This window comes from Stegostoma tigrinum, chromosome 35 (assembly GCF_030684315.1).
Source record: "Stegostoma tigrinum isolate sSteTig4 chromosome 35, sSteTig4.hap1, whole genome shotgun sequence".
Classification (NCBI taxonomy): Eukaryota; Metazoa; Chordata; class Chondrichthyes; order Orectolobiformes; family Stegostomatidae; genus Stegostoma; species Stegostoma tigrinum.
Genome location: NC_081388.1, coordinates 19,872,851 through 19,888,642, shown reverse-complemented (window position 1 = coordinate 19,888,642; position 15,792 = coordinate 19,872,851). Strand labels below are relative to the sequence as shown.

The 15,792-nt window shown below is 43.0% G+C and overlaps 1 protein-coding gene across 3 annotated transcripts in view; it reads right to left on the bottom strand.

The window, feature by feature from the left end:
* The window catches only part of LOC125447599 (noelin-2-like), a 318,146-nt gene that overhangs the window by 151,528 nt on the left and 150,826 nt on the right, over positions 1–15,792 (bottom strand). The window contains exon 1 of one of the 3 annotated variants that reach the window (XM_059639948.1): positions 3,302–3,319. The exons of the other annotated variants lie outside the window; for them this stretch is intronic. The gene's annotated coding sequence lies outside the window, so the exon portion shown is untranslated. Of the gene's footprint in view, positions 1–3,301; positions 3,320–15,792 lie in introns of those variants that run through there. 3 annotated transcript variants of the gene reach the window in all.

The following is a 15,792-nucleotide window of genomic DNA, read 5'->3' as shown; positions in this document are numbered from 1 at the left end:
CACCTTTATCTTATGCTGCTGCGTTTTGTGTGGCACCTTGTTGAATGCTTTTTGGAAATCTAGATACGCCACATCTACTGGGTCCCCATTGTCCACTGTGCTCATAATGTTTTCATTGAATTCCAGTAAACTAGTTAAACGTGGCCTGCTCTTCATGAACCCAAGCTGTGTCTACCCAATGGGACTATTTCTAGCAAGATATTTCTCTGTTTCTTCCTTGATGATAGACTCAAGCATTTTCCCCACTACAGAAGTTAAGCTAACTGGCCTATAATTCTGTATCTTCCGTTTAACCTCCTTTTTTAGTTTTCCAATTTGCTGGAACTGCCCCAGAGCCCAGCTAATTTTTCGAAAATTACCACAAGCGCATTTGCTATTCCTCCCACCATCTCTTTTAGTGTCTTGGGATGCATTCTGTCAGGACCAGGAGACTTGTCTACCGTTTCCTCTGTTAGTTTGACTAACAGTACCTCTTTCGTGATCGTAGTCAGAACAGGAAGCATTCTTCTGCGACTACATTTCCTCTGATGGACACCACAGGGAATTCCAAGGCGCCTTAACTCTGCCAAAACCATTCATCGCCGAACAGTCAAAAAGTGGATGATAATTACTTGACTTCTCTGAAGGAACAATAGGTAAATCAAGCATGTGAACTTCATGTGGGTAAGTGTGGATTTAGCCTCCTTACAGAATCCAATGCAGCATGATTCCATTCGCATTCAAAGTCTTAGAGACATGCTGCACAGACAATTGATATGCTTCTGAAGGACAGTGGGTGCTATTGATTGCCCTAAGTTTCCAATTCTGTGGAACATTTCTTTGAGTGGCTGAGCCAGAATTACTAATGCTGTTTTCTGGTCAAGCCCTTAGCAGGTCCAGCAATGCAGAACCTTCATGCATAAAGAAGTTAGTAGCCTCTTTTAATTCAATGAAGTCTATAAAAGGAAGCTGGAAAGTGAGGCTATAAGGAATATGTTCTGATGCCTTAATTTAAATATTTAATTAAATAGTATCCCTTTTATAATTAACGTATTAGCATGTTTAGTTCATTGACAGAAATGCAATTCCTGAGCTTTTAATCTATGTCTGTTGCCAAAGAGGAGACTGGGCAAAAAAAAAATCAGTGAGGCTCAGCTCCCGGAGAGAGTTGTCACTGGATTAATTGTTTTTGTCGGATTCTCAGAGTAAAGAAGCATGGAAACAATCAGAACATCTTTTAAACGAGAGTTTTCAGGGTCATTTAAATAATGTCAAGTGGACAGATGGGGCTGATGATTCAGCCTTGTTACTTTTTATATCCATCAACTCAGGCCGAAATAATCTGTTAGCTCCCAAATCCATTAAGCTGCTCATTAGGTGTCAATTTGTTGTCAGCGGTTAGCACAGTCATCACTGAGTCAGGACTATTGTGGGTTCAAGTCCTGTTTAAGAAACCGAAGCACACAGGCCTGTTTGATGACTCCAGCACGACAGCGATGGCTTCCAGGTGAGGTGTTGAACTGAGGTCCTGTTTAACCCTTGCTTTTCCAGAAGTATCCAAAATTTTACACTGGCTTGGCCAGCACTCATTGTCCAACCCAACTTGTCCCTGGAACTTGGCGGCTTGGCCAGGGTTATTTTAAAGGGCAGTTTCGAGCCACCCACATTGTTATGGGTCTGGAGTTACATGTAGGCCAGACTAAGTGAGAACAGCAGATTTCCTTCCCTAAAAGACATCAGTGGCCTGGATTGGGCTTGCTGATGATGGTTGTCATGGTGACCATCACTGAGATGAGCTTCCAGCTTGTTTTCATTCGTTCATGGGGTGTGAATCGTGTGATCATTTATTGCTCATCTCTCACGGCCCTGGAAAAGGCAGTGGCGAATGGCCAACTTGAACTTCAGGAGACTTCAGAGTGGAAGGAATACCCACAGTGCAGTTAGGCAGGGTGTTCCAGGGTTTTGGCCTAGCAACACTGGGTCAGTTTCTGCAATGCACCTTGTACATGGTACACACTGCTGCTACAGAGCTTTGGTGACAGAGGGAGTGGATGGGATGACAATGAAGAGGGCTGCTTTGTCCCGGATGCTACATTCCCTCTGCTACTGCTTCGTGGGCCCCTGAGTTCTGGGACTGGAGGTCAGTGCGTACTTACAGTGACAGGTGTTCACAGACCCTCTAAGTGTTTGGCTCACTGAGAATATTGCCTGGATGGTGTCAGGCTGCCCTCATCCAGGCAACTGGGGGGAGTATTCCATCACACTCTGATTCTGTGCTTTGTAGAAAGTGAATGTGGCTTTGTGACATCAGGCATGAGATGAATTACTTTTTGCAGGATTGAATTCCTAGTCTCAAGATTTATTAATTGAATTTAAACTCTACCAGCTGCTGTGGTTGGAGATTTGAGCCCATTTTGCCCAGAAAGTTAACCTGAGTTTTTGCCTTACTCAACCAGTAGCAATAACACAGCACCACTACCTCTGTGGGCAGCTTCATAACATAAAGTAAAATTTAAAAGAGAAATTGAGATGATAAGCAACGAGTGCAGATTTTTTTCAATAAGCTTTACTTAGTGTTTATTATTAGATGATCTGTCACTTGTAGGAGCTGTAATTGACTGTAGATTTGATTAATGAGAAGCATACTTCTGCCAGCAGGTGGATCCTGCGTTAAATGAGTTTGTGCAGGAACACAGTTTTCATTGGCATTGGCCCTTAATACAGAACAGCGTGTGGCTCCAAAATGCAATCTGTGATACAGCTGCATTTACCTAGCTTCCTGTTACATCAGATTATGAAAACAATCGGCTCAAGACAGGTTAAATAGTAAAATTAGGAATTTCACCTCTACTCATTTTTTTGAGTGAGGTTGGAGAGGATGCACCAGACAGTTCTGGTCTCACTGTTTCATTCACCATAACAAGTATTAAATTTAACCAACATGGTGATGAGATCATTTTTTAGGTTTTAGACTGTATGTAATTCAGTATTAATCACAATTCCATTAGGTATCCTTCAATCAGGTTGTTTTGTTACAAATGAACATTACTCAAACAAACAAGCAAAGAATATTGAACAAAAAATGTTTAGACTGGTTGAAGCTAGATATGAGTTATATTCCAACATCCAAAACTTAACATGAGGCAAATATGAGTACCAGACAAACAAGGGTCGAACACTTACAGCATTAGCATATAGCAAATGCGATCAAACGGATATGATAGATTTTTCAGCAATGATCCACCCCCCCACCCCCCACAGGGTCACCACATCTCAGTAAATATTCACAAGGGATCATACTGTTCCACTTTCAATGACATACCTGGAAACTCCATCAAAAGCCATTCCAACATGAACTGTCTGAATGATTGCTCACATTCTGCTCTCACCTTCCTTTGCTCTACTATACCTGTCTGGGTTCTTATAAGTACACTCCAGCACCTACTCACAGACACAACTTCAGCTTTTCACAAACAGTGAACTTCACCAAGTGCTGCCCTCGGTTTGTTTCCTGATATGGCTCAATCACACAAAACAAATACTTCTATCTGCACTACTGATTTTTAATTGTGCACCAAATTCTTTGAGCCCTTTACAGCTCCTGCGATTTCTCTCAGTGCTTGCCATACAGAGCTATTTATCTGCTTAGGGCTTCCTTGAGCCCCTCTGCGTAGTTCAGCTGGTTTTTACAACACAGCTATCAGCAGCCCAGGCTGACATGCCATTGTTTGTTTCGGCCTTTCTCACGATCACACACGTACTGTGTTCTGGCCTCACTGCCAAGAAACTCATTTTCAGTGATCTGGAACTGAGTGATCAATTCAAACCTTATCAACGTTGTCAATCGAAAGGCAAGCCCTGCTATAAGTGCAGTGTTCAACATTTCAGTGTTTGATTATGAGAGTGTGGTAAATAAAACTGTGATTGATTAAGCCTGGACATGGACTCAGAGCTAAAGTAAACAGAAAGACCTAGAAGCTGAGCTGTAAGCATGAAAGTGGACATTCTATGATGGCAGAGATATTTTAAAGTCCTGTAAGTAAACCTGGTACACACTGAGGAACCACTGTCATCCCTTCAGTGCTCTGAGACAAATCAAGAATTAAACTTTTTTTTAATCATTTGCTAGATGAGGGCATCATTGGTTAGACCAGCATTTACTGCCCATCCCAAATTTGCCCAGAGGGCAGTTACAAGTCAACCACATTGCTATAGGACTGGAGTCACATCTAGGCCCGACCTGGTAAGGATGGCAGTTTCCTTCCCTAAAGGACACAAGTGAACCCGGTGGGCAAAACAGAACACTGGGCATGACAGATCCAATGAGCGCTCTCAAAATGCCTATTTAATTTATTCTGAGACAATAGAATGTGTTCAACACTCAAATCTCTAATTTCACCTGCTGAGTAAAATGAATTCCTCTATAAACAATTGTCTTCTTTTTCTTTATTCTTCCATGGGATGTGCCTGTTGCTGTTACAACCAGCATTTATTGCCCTTGAATGGAATGGCTTGCTGTGCCCTTTCAGAAATGACCACATTGCTTTGGGTCTGGAGTCACATGTAGGTCAGACCAGGCAAAGGTGGTGGATTTTCTTTCCTAAAGGACATTATGGAAGAACACTTGATTAAATGTGACACAGTCACAATTATGATGATTGATTGATTGATTGATTGATTCCATGATCATTAATTGCCAAGGTGGGATTTGAACCCATTCTGTGCTTTAGTCTGAACCTCAGCACTACCAATCCAGTGATATTACAACTGCTGCATCACCTACAAAGGGGTATAATTATAAAACCTTCCATGGGGGGAATAGGGTCTAGCTAATTTTGGCTCAGCATAATTTATTACACATCAACTGCAATCCCCTCAGCCTCCTCTATCCCAGAAAAAATAACCCTGAATCCATCCTGTCTTTCACGGTAACTAAAGCTGTCCAGTCCAGGTAACAGTGATAATGGGAACTGCAGATGCTGGAGAATCCAAGAAAATAAAATGTGAGGCTGGATGAACACGGCAGGCCAAGCAGCATCTCAGGAGCACAAAAGCTGACGTTTCGGGCCTAGACCCTTCATCAGAGACTCTGTTTTGTGTCCTTTCTAGAACAATCGCAACTCCCCTATACTGCAGTGTTCAGAACTGTGTCCTCACTGCTGTTTTATACAATTCCAGCAAAACTACCCAGTTCTTGAGCTCCTGGCCTGACTTCAGAAAGGCAAGGTATGCCTGACCCAAAACATACCGTTTGTGTTGCAAAATCCATGCAGTGGCAGCCAAGGAATGAAGAAAAACTTGCAGCACCTTGTTAAAGGAATTGTACTGGAAGTTATTAAAACTATAAATTCGAATGATGTGTGCATTGAATTTCCCTCAACGCAGCGATAATGACTGCAAGGTAATAGAGAACGGTACACTTCTCTCTTAGCTGCTGCCCTGCTGCTAACTATATTATGCAGACCTTAGTTAAATGTAAACTCTGTAGGATGCAATAACTCTGCATTGACAGCCTTGTCTTGGCAAATAGTTTGGAGGAAATAATAAGTACAAAGAGGACCCCAAAGGCAAACAAAGAACAACCCACAAGAACACAATGGCTGAATTGGGAAAACAGATATATAATTTATTAAGATATTCAATTGCAAGAATTATTTTTGCAAATACATTTTCATGAGTACTGTGTGCGTTGCTATAGGAAGGATATTATTAAACTGGAGACGGTTCAGAAAAGTGTTTACAGGATGTTGCTGGGTTTGGAGGGTTTGAGTTAGAAAAAAACAGACTGGAATGGCTGGGACTCTTTTCACTGCGGCATTAAGAGGTTGAGGGGCGACCTTATAGACATTTATAAAATCATGAAGGGCATAAATAATGTGACTGACAAGGGTGGAGTTCAAAACAAATTAGTTTTTAACAGGAGAGGAGAAAGATTTAAAAAGGACATGAGGGACAACTTTTTACACAGAGAGTAGTCTGTGTGTGGAATGAACTTCCTGAGGAAAGTGAAGGATGCAGGTATAGTTACAACATGTAAAAGACATTTAGATAAGCACGCGCATGGGAAAGGTTGGAGGGACATGGGCCAAGTGCAAACAAATGGGACCAGTTTGGTTTGGGAACATGGCTGAAATGGACTGGTTGGACCAAAGGGTCTGTTTCTGTGCTGTATGAATCTGCAACTTTAGAAGACCCTCCAGAAGTGAATCTCAAATCCTTTATGAATCTTAAAGCAAGTCACTCACCCATAAAGCCTCTCCACCAGCTACAAGGCACAAGTCAGGAGTGTGATGGGATATTCCCCACTTACCTGGATGGGTGCAGCCCCAACAACACTCAAAAAGTTTGGCACCATCCAGGATAAAGCAGCAGCTTGTTTGGCATCACATCCACAAGCATCCACTCCCTCCACCAAAGTCATTCAAAAACAGCAGTAGATCTACAAGGTCTACTGCAGGAATTCACCAAGGCCCCACAAAAAGCATCTTCCAAACCCATAACCACTTTCATCTAGAAGGACAAGGGACAGCAGATACATGGGAACACCACCCCCTGCAAGTTCCCCTCCAAGCCACTCACCATCCTCACTTGGAAACATATCGCCGTTCCTTCACTGTCGCTGGATCAAAGTCCTGGAACTCACTGCCAGATAGAAGCTGAACACCACCTTCTGAAGGAATGGGGATTAAATGTTGGCCCAGCCAGTAACATTCATGTTCCCTGAATGAAATATAAAGAAGATTGTGTCTTGCTCTGTCCAAAATCCAGAGTAATGTTGTGATGCCTGGGTAGATTTCCCTTTGGCAAGGGTGTACAAAGATAGAGACCCAATAGAGATAAAATGATTTAAACTACATTTCAGCCAGGTTCAAACTAAATGGCAGAACATGCTTCTGGGGGTGAGTCAACTAGTCCTGTGACTATTCTTCAGTGTCATGGAAATATATCCCATACTTCCAGATGACCACCTCACCTCAGTGAAGGGTGAATCAGTCTATAAGCTCAAGGGCTCCACAATAAACCAACAGACAAATTAATTTAACATTAAGTGGACAATTGAACAATACCCAGTACAAACAGTACATGTTGAGGTTTGGAACCAGATTTTCTTTTTCTCAGTTTAAGACTGGTTCATAGAGCCACAATAAAAGATACTACAGCCACTCCACCCCTACACAGCTGCTAAACCAAACCATGACCACAGGAGTAACACAGTGCAGAGCTGGAGGAACACAACAGGCCACGCAGCATCACAGGAGTAGGAAAGTTGACATTTCGGGTCAGGACCCTTCTTCAGAAAACTCAACTTCAGGAGACCCACAATATCAAGAATGTCAATTGAAAAATGTCAGCTAAACATTTCTCTCTATAATTAGCACAATGTCCAAGAGGCAATTAAAAAAGAACAAATTGTGTTTATATATCACTGTTAGCAGAGTAAAACCATCCCAAAGTATTGCCCAGAGCAATATCAAGGGAAATGTAACAGCTAAAAAGCTGCAGAAGATTTGCATTTGTGTAGCACCTTCTACTAATGCAGGCAGCGAACGAGACGTTGTCAATCTTGCAATGTAGGAAATAGTAGCAGCCAACTCGTGCAGAGCAAGATCTTACAAATAACCCCCACTATGATGTAGCTGTGACAGTACAATCTGTTTTAATCACAAGGATTAAATATTAGCCAGAACACTGGGGAAAGCTATATGGGTCCTTTTCAGGACAGTGCAACAGGAGCATATGCAATTAAAGTTAGCACCTCCCACACTAAGTACCTGGGAGTGCCGACTTTGGTATTTTGTGCCCTGAGTGTACCTTGAGCCACCAGCCTGTTTCCTAACATAGGCATGTTAGCAACTGAGGCTCAGCTAACACACAATCAAGACAGGTGTTCAACAGAGCAGTGCGAGTAACTCCGCATTAGACAGGATCTAGCAGAATTAACTAACTATCATTATGTAGGAATCAGGCCTGAGGAACGTATCACTGGTTTACTCATCCCTAACTTATTCTTCAGAAGATTTCAGGATCAGCAATTAAATGCTGCCTCTCAGCGCCAGGGACCCGAGTTCAGTTCCCGCCTTGGGTAACTGTGTGGAGTTTGCACATCTTCCTGCGTCTGCACAGGGTTCCTTCAGGTGCTCTGATTTCGTCCCGCTGTCCAATGGTGTGCAGGTTAGGGTGGATTGGCTATGCTAGATTGCCCATAGTGTTCAGGGATGTGTAGGTTAGGTGGGTTAGCCATTGGAAATGCAGGGTTACAGGGATAAGGTGGTGGGGGGGGGGGGGTGCGTCTGAAAGGGATGCTGTTCAGAGGATAGGTGTGGACTCAATGGGCTGAATGGTCTGCTTCCCCACTGTACGGTTTCTAGGAATCTTCTAGATTATCTCTGTGTGAGCACTAACCATCAAGTACCTGCAATGCTCTGAGGAAGGGTCACTGGACCTGAAACGTTAACTCTGATTTCTCTCCACAGCTGCTGCCAGACCTGTGAAGCCTTTCTAGCGATTTCCATTTTTGTATCTACATTGTTCACTCCGCATAACCTTAACACTTGTGTCTACTCTCTGAAGGATTTGACTGTCACAATCACTGCATGGGTTCAAGGTTGCAGATCCCTGGTAGCTGCTCCAGAGCATCTAAGAAAAGTCAATAAGAACCAGCCCTTCCTATTGACTAAACTGTGTTTAAACAGAGGAAAGTTCTGACCTAGGTTTCAGGAAACACAAAAAAAAATTTCCTGCAGTTGAACTGGGACAAATTACACTTTTATCCTCATTCTGGACTTTTAAACTCTGTCTTCCTATGTTAATTTTTTTTTGCTGTTTCATTTCTGTGACAACACTTAAAGTATCTGTACCTAGGTACCCTGTACCTAAGAGGGAACCAAGAGGCGATTTTATAAACTTTTCACTCATTCAAGTGCACATGACAAGAAAGGCCCTTCGAAATGATAAACAAAATAACTCAGAAATTAAATGGCGACAATATGAAACAAACTGAAGTTGAGGGTCCCTCAGCTGACTGTTAAACTACGATAATGATATTAGAGTAGTTTAAGAGTCTCTTTTAAACAAAAAATTCATTTATTCATAGAATGTAGATATCACTGGCAAGACCAGCATCTGGTTCCCCATCCTAAAATTAAGAACCGATCACATTATCACAAATTCACAATTCAGCCTGATGAGGTGACAATGGCAGAGTTTCTATCTAAAAAGCCAGATTGATAGGTAGGCAATCAACAATGGAATCATGGGGAACTGGCAGAGGGAGGTCCCATCCACCAGTCAGTGAAACCCCATGCTGTCCCTTGTTGGAGGAAGGTCCATCAAACACGCGAGGTAGTCAGACAATGCGGGTGCCACCTGTGGGCCTTCTCATTCATACCCCACATCCCTCCACCCTGATCGAGGAGGGGATGGGGAAGGAGTGGGGTGCAATGTCTCACCTACTGAGAGCTGCCAGCCAATTATGGGCCAAAAGCTCCTGCACGCAGCAGCGCCACTGGGAGATGATGGCCCCTATAGGAATGACAGACACCCATTGAAGTCCTGTGACAGCGGACTGGACAAAAACTGGGTTTATGATGGTGGGCGAGGGGGGGGTGAGAGCTGAAGTGTTCGCTGGGTGTAGAGAGTCATTGGAAATGAGGATCATGGGGGTAGATGCCAGCTTGGTCCCTCAATCAGATTCTGGGTACAAGCATTCTGTGCCATTCTCTGTGTTCTTTTCCGATATTGAGTCCTCCCAGAGGTAACGTTGCCCACCCAGTTTCCACTACCATGCCCATTGCCTGGTGACAGACCTGCCTGCAACAAAGTTAACCTTAGGGAAAGTTGTGGTGTGATGGTAATGTCGCTGGACTATGAATCCAGAGCCCCAACACCAATGTTCTGGGTTCAAATCTCACCATCATCAAATTCAAATAAAAATCTGCCCAAGGACACCCATGTAAATTATTGTTGTTTAACAACCCATCCAACTCACTAAGGAATAAAAATATTACTGCTCCGGCCTTTATGTGAATCCAGGCTCACAATGATGTGGGTGACTCTGAAATGCCCTCTGTGCAATTGAGCATATACAGTGACATCCATATCCTGTGATAGAATCAGAAAAGTCCTAAGGTCAACTTGATGAAGTGATCATTAAGGGTCTTAATTGACTGTGGGATACGATGTTTCAACCATGACTAGAGACTGGAGATACATTTCCAAAATTATTGATTAAAATTTAAACTCTACCAACTGCCATGCCGAGATTCAAACTGCAGCCTCTAGAGCATTAATCTGGGCGGTTGGATTACTGGCCCAGTGACATTGCCATTGTATCCTCACCTCTCAGAAAACTGAGGAGAGTCAAGCAATGGAAAATCGTCAGCAAGTATTTATTACAGTGTTTGACAGGAAGACAGTTTTTGGAGGGTAAGCTTCCAAAAAAGAAATTCAAATAGGAAAGGAAATCTAATTATAGAAACAATATTGAATTTGAAGTAAAGATTAAAATGGGACTTTGAAACTAAAGTTCAGATTTTCAACAGGGCCCCATGAGGAGTCAAAGTTGATATTATAGAACAGGCTAATTGACTCAGCTGCTCGTCAACCATCTTACTCCCAACCTCTGGGAACAGAGCTTCACATGGGGAAAATTTCCTTTCAGAACTCTCAGGAATCTGATTCCCCAATGGAGAAATGTTGCTTTCAACTGGGCTTGAAGGCAAGAAGAAAAGGAGAAAAAAAAACAGATGGAACAAAGGCTTTGGAGAGATTTTTCTATTTCTGAAGTTCAGCCTTGTTCAGGGGGTTCAATTTATTGATCAATCACGAGAATGCACGGGCTGCTGCAGACACTTTTGACCTAGCTACCTCTACTTGAGTCCTTCGAGTTTGCAAAAACCTCATCACATTATGTAGGGCTGGAAAAGCTGGTTGATTTTAAAACTCGGTAACTGGGTGAGAGTGGGATAAACAGCGAAGAAAATACCAATCAATGGCAACTCAGCCCCGGAGAGTTGTTCGCATCCAGAGCTCATTACCATGTGGAATGAGATGAATAGAGTAGGTGCATTTAACAGGGAAGCCAGATAAATATATAAGAAAGGAAGATTACAGGAATCTTGCTGGGAAGAGAGACTTGTTACTGAAGCTTTTCATCTTGCACACCTCAGGACACAGACCAAGGAATACCAATTTCACACAACATTTAACAAGGGAAAAGAATGCTGACTGGTTCGCAAGTCAGCGCTGATTTTGTTCCCACAGTTTCCCCCATTGCTTTCTCCGTGGCCACTCAGAGACCACTTTCCAACCAATTAGCATCCTTGTCTCCTTTAGTAAAATTGTTGTGATGGTTTGAAATGTGGCATTCTTGTGTTGGTCCTAATGAGCAAAAAAATCCAGCAACATCTTCCTCTGGCAACACCATTCAAATTCCATTCCACCAACTGGAGGATGATTTGACTGGAGAGAAATGAAGTAAGATAAGGCTAGAAAGGAGACTTATGTGAATTGTAAAGACCAGAATTGACAAACAGGGCTGAATGGCCTGCGATGTTGTCATAATTCTGTATAAATCAACACAGATCAGCCATCACCTCTAGGATCTTGCTACTCCATAAGATTTCAAACCACACCATAGAATGCACTCACCAATGTCAACAGCAACTCAGAGTTGAAATAATGTACACATGTGTAGGAGTTGGGCTGTCATTTTGCAGCTGTACAGGACATTGTTCAGGCCACTTTTGGAATAGTGCATTTAATTCCGGTCTCCCTGCTAAAGGAAAGATGTTGTGAAACTTGAAAGGGTTCAGAAAGATTTACAAGGACATTGCCAGGATTGGAGAGTTTGAGTTATAAGGAGAATCTGAATAGACTGGGGCTATTTTCCCTGTCACGCCAGAGGCTGAGGCATGATCTTATAGAGGTTTAGGAAATCACCAGGGGCATCTATAAGGTTAAATAGACAAGGTTGTTTCTGAGGGATATGGCCAAATGCTGTGAAAATGGGACTAGATTTATTTAGGATATCTGGTTGATGCGTTGGACCGAAGGGTCTGTTTCCATGCTGCACATCTCTATCACTCTATGATTCCAAACACTGTGGAGGTGCATTCACTGTTCTGCTGCAGTGAAGACAGGACTCAATTTGCACATAACAAACTCCTATAAACAGAAATGTAATAATGACCACATAATCTGCTTTCTTCTTTATTTGTTCTCAGGATATGGACATTGCTGACCAGACCAGTATTTATTGTCCACCTGTAATTGCCCTGGAGCAGGGGTCGGTGAGATTCCTTGTGTAGCCCATGTCGTGCTGTTAGGAAGGGAGCTCCTGAAATCCAGTGACAGTGAAGGAATTGAGATTAATGAATCAGAAATTCCCTGCCCTTCTTCGTATAGTGCTGTGGGATATTTTCTACCTTCCAGAGAGAGGAAATGTGAATGTTCAGTGTTTAACATCGGTCGGTGTCTATGAATAAATAACATCTCTGACAGTGCAGGAGTCCTTCAGTGCTGCATAAAGGTTCCAGTCTAAACTGCAGGCATGACATGATCTGTACCTGAACTCAATCTATCGGCCTTGTATTAGACACCAGGCTCTGATTGGCCACAATGTTGTCATGGAGAAAGAAACAGGGAACTGTATGAATAAAACCAGAGTCGACTGGCCAAACAATCTCAGTTTTGAAACTTTCGAAGTGAGTTTGTTTGGGTGATACCGCTGGACATTGAGGTGTAAAACCTCAAGGAACGTGCCAAGATGGAACTGCCAACTGGTTATGTATATAGTTGGGGGTGCTGCCTCTTTAAAAGAGAACTGGTCAGGTGACTGGAAGGACAGAGCTTGGGTGGAGTCTAGAACGGGCTGTAGAGGTAAGCGTTGTCAATAACGTGTTCCCGTTGAGATTTACCATTTGTCCACCTCGTTCATAATTCTGATTCAAAAGGAAGCACCACTGTACCTGCTACTCTAGACACTAAGCTCTGTAATCCCTTCCACAAACATCTCCATTTTTCTGCCTCCCTGAAAGATTCATCTGAAAAACCCAAATTTCCTAAAATCCACTCCTATGGTTCAACAGCCATTTACTCCTCGCGCCTCCTTAATTAGCTTGGCCATCTGTATCTATGCTTATATAAATAAGTGCAAGTTGCATATTGGCCCCCATATGGGACTATTCCCCAACCACAAAAACAACTTTCTTGATTTATCCAACATGTCCCCTTCTGCACGGAAAGCTGAGGAACTAGCTGGAGGAGTGATTGGTATCTGTAGCACAGTGCTAATCTTGGCAAAGAGCAGCAGATCTCAGTGGGGCAGAGATACAAGGAGCTGTAACCACCTGGTCTACCTCTGTGCACATCGAAGTAATCCAATACACTGCTGGCAGAAATGCAAGAGCGAGCCAGAATCCTAACAGCAAACCTCAGGGAATCCTGGCAAGAAGAAAAATCATTTAAAGAATTTAAGGGAAATGGAGAAAATTTTGATCTAAGTTGGTAGAAGGATGACCCTCTTATCTCTACACACAATGCCCCCACTAGAGGATAGGATCAATGACACACTGCCTTGGGCCTTCGGGTGGTGTACAGGCTTTGGGGGGTCAAGAGGTGAGTGACTTGCTGTAAGCTTCTCAAAGGACATGTAGTCCACTTATGACCATTGATGCTACACTAGACCATTACAATAATGCATTGAACATACTCTATGAAACAGCCCTTCAGCCCGACAGCCCAACCACGTACTCCACCTATTTTTGTCCAGCTCTTCCATCCCATTCACCTTTGTGTGGTTATCCAGCTTTCACTTAAATGTTTGGTATTCATCTCAACCCTTCCCAGTGGGATGAAGTTCCATTTCCATCCCAGCCTCTGGGTAAAGGCTTTGGGAAGTGAGGAGTTACACGCTGCAAGATTTCTAGCCTCTGACCTGGTATCATTGGTATTTGGATGGTGAGGTTGATATAGAAATCAGTCCTGGTTATAATCAATATGCCCTACTCCTGTTACTATTTTTAATGTTTGTTTCACAATAGTACAATAGGCTTTGTATCAAGTCTGCTTCCTTCCAAACCCTGAACCCTTTCAGAATATTTGCCAGCACAGTGAGTCCCTATTGTCTGAAGCTGATGAGCAGATGTCTTAAGTATATAACAGACATGAGGGCTTTGCTGAGTCTCTGTTGAGAGCTATAGGCAGAGAGATTTCTTCATGCTGAAGATTGTGAATGTTTCGAATTCTCTATTGCAGAGGCTTCTCCATTTACGGTCTCCTCTACCCTTTTAAAGTGAAAGTGAATGGTAAGTAAAGCTCCCCAGATACTGTACTCATCAAACACTCCCAGGACAGGGACAGCATGGGGCTAGATACAAAGTAAAGCTCCCCTGACACTGTATCCATAAAACATTCCCTTGACAGGGATTGCAGGGGTTAGATACAGAGTAAAGATCCCTCTACTCTTTTAAACTGAAAGTAAAGCTCTCTCAATATTGTTTCCATCAAACACTCCCAGGACAGGGACTGCATGGGGTTAGATACAGAGTAAAACTCCCCTGATACTGTCCCGATCAAACACTCCCAAGACAAGGACAGCACTGGGTTAGATGTAGAGATTCTTCTACTCTTCTAAGCTGAAAATTGGCAGATGGAGATCAACCCGGTTAAATGTGAGGGACTGCATTTTGGTGCAGCAAACAAGGGCAGGGCTTATACACCAATGGTAGGACCTTGGAAAGTATTGCAAAACAGAGGATCCTAGGAGTTAAGGTACATCATTCTTTGAAGTTTGCATCACAGATGAAAAGGCATTTGGCAAGATTGCCTTTATTGCTCGGTACTTTTGAGTATAGAAGTTGCGGCATTATGTGGTTGCGCAGGACATTGGAGAGGCCTCTTCTGGAGAACTGTGTCCAGTTCTGGTCGCCCAGTCACAGGAAGGATATTATTAAGCTGGAGAGGGTTCAGAAAAGATTTGCCAGGTATGAAAGATTTGAGTTGTAAAGAACGGCCCGATTGGCTGGGACTTTTTTCACTGGAGCATAGAAGAGTCAGAGGAAACCTTATAGAAGTTTATAAAATAATGAGAGGTACGGATAGAGTTAATGGCTGTTGTCTTTTCCCTAGGATGGAGGACTTCAAGATTCGGGATCACATTTTTAAGGTGATAGAGGAGAGAAATTTATAAAAGACACGAGGGGCAATTTTTTTTACTCAGAGTGGTTCGTGTGTGGAATGAACTGCCAGAGGAAGTGGTGGATGTGGGTACAAATACAACATTTAAAAGACATTTGGATAAGTACATGAAGAAGAATGGTTTGGAGGAATATAGGCAGGTGGGATTAGTCTAGTTTGGGATTATGTTTGGCATGGACCGGTTGGACAAAAGGGTCTATTTCTCTGTTGTATGACTCTATTAAGCCCTCTCGATACCATCCTATCAAATACTCCCACAGGACAGGGGCAGCACAGGCTCAGGTATGCAGTAAAGATTTCTTTACACTGTCCTCGATCAAACACTCTCAAGGACAGGGCAACATAAGGTTAGATATGGAGTAAAGATTCCTCTATACTGTCTCCCCATCAAACACTCCCAGGGCAGGGTGGGGTTAGATATAACTCCCTCTTCACTATCTCCCCATAAAATACTCTCAGGACAGGGTTTAGATACAGAGCAAAGCTCCCTCTACATTACTCCCCCTCCCCCGTCAAACATTTCCAGGACAGCGTGAGGTTACATACTGAGTAAAGATTCCTCTACACTGTTCCCCACCTCCTCCAAACTCAAACACTCCCAGGACAGGGTGGGGT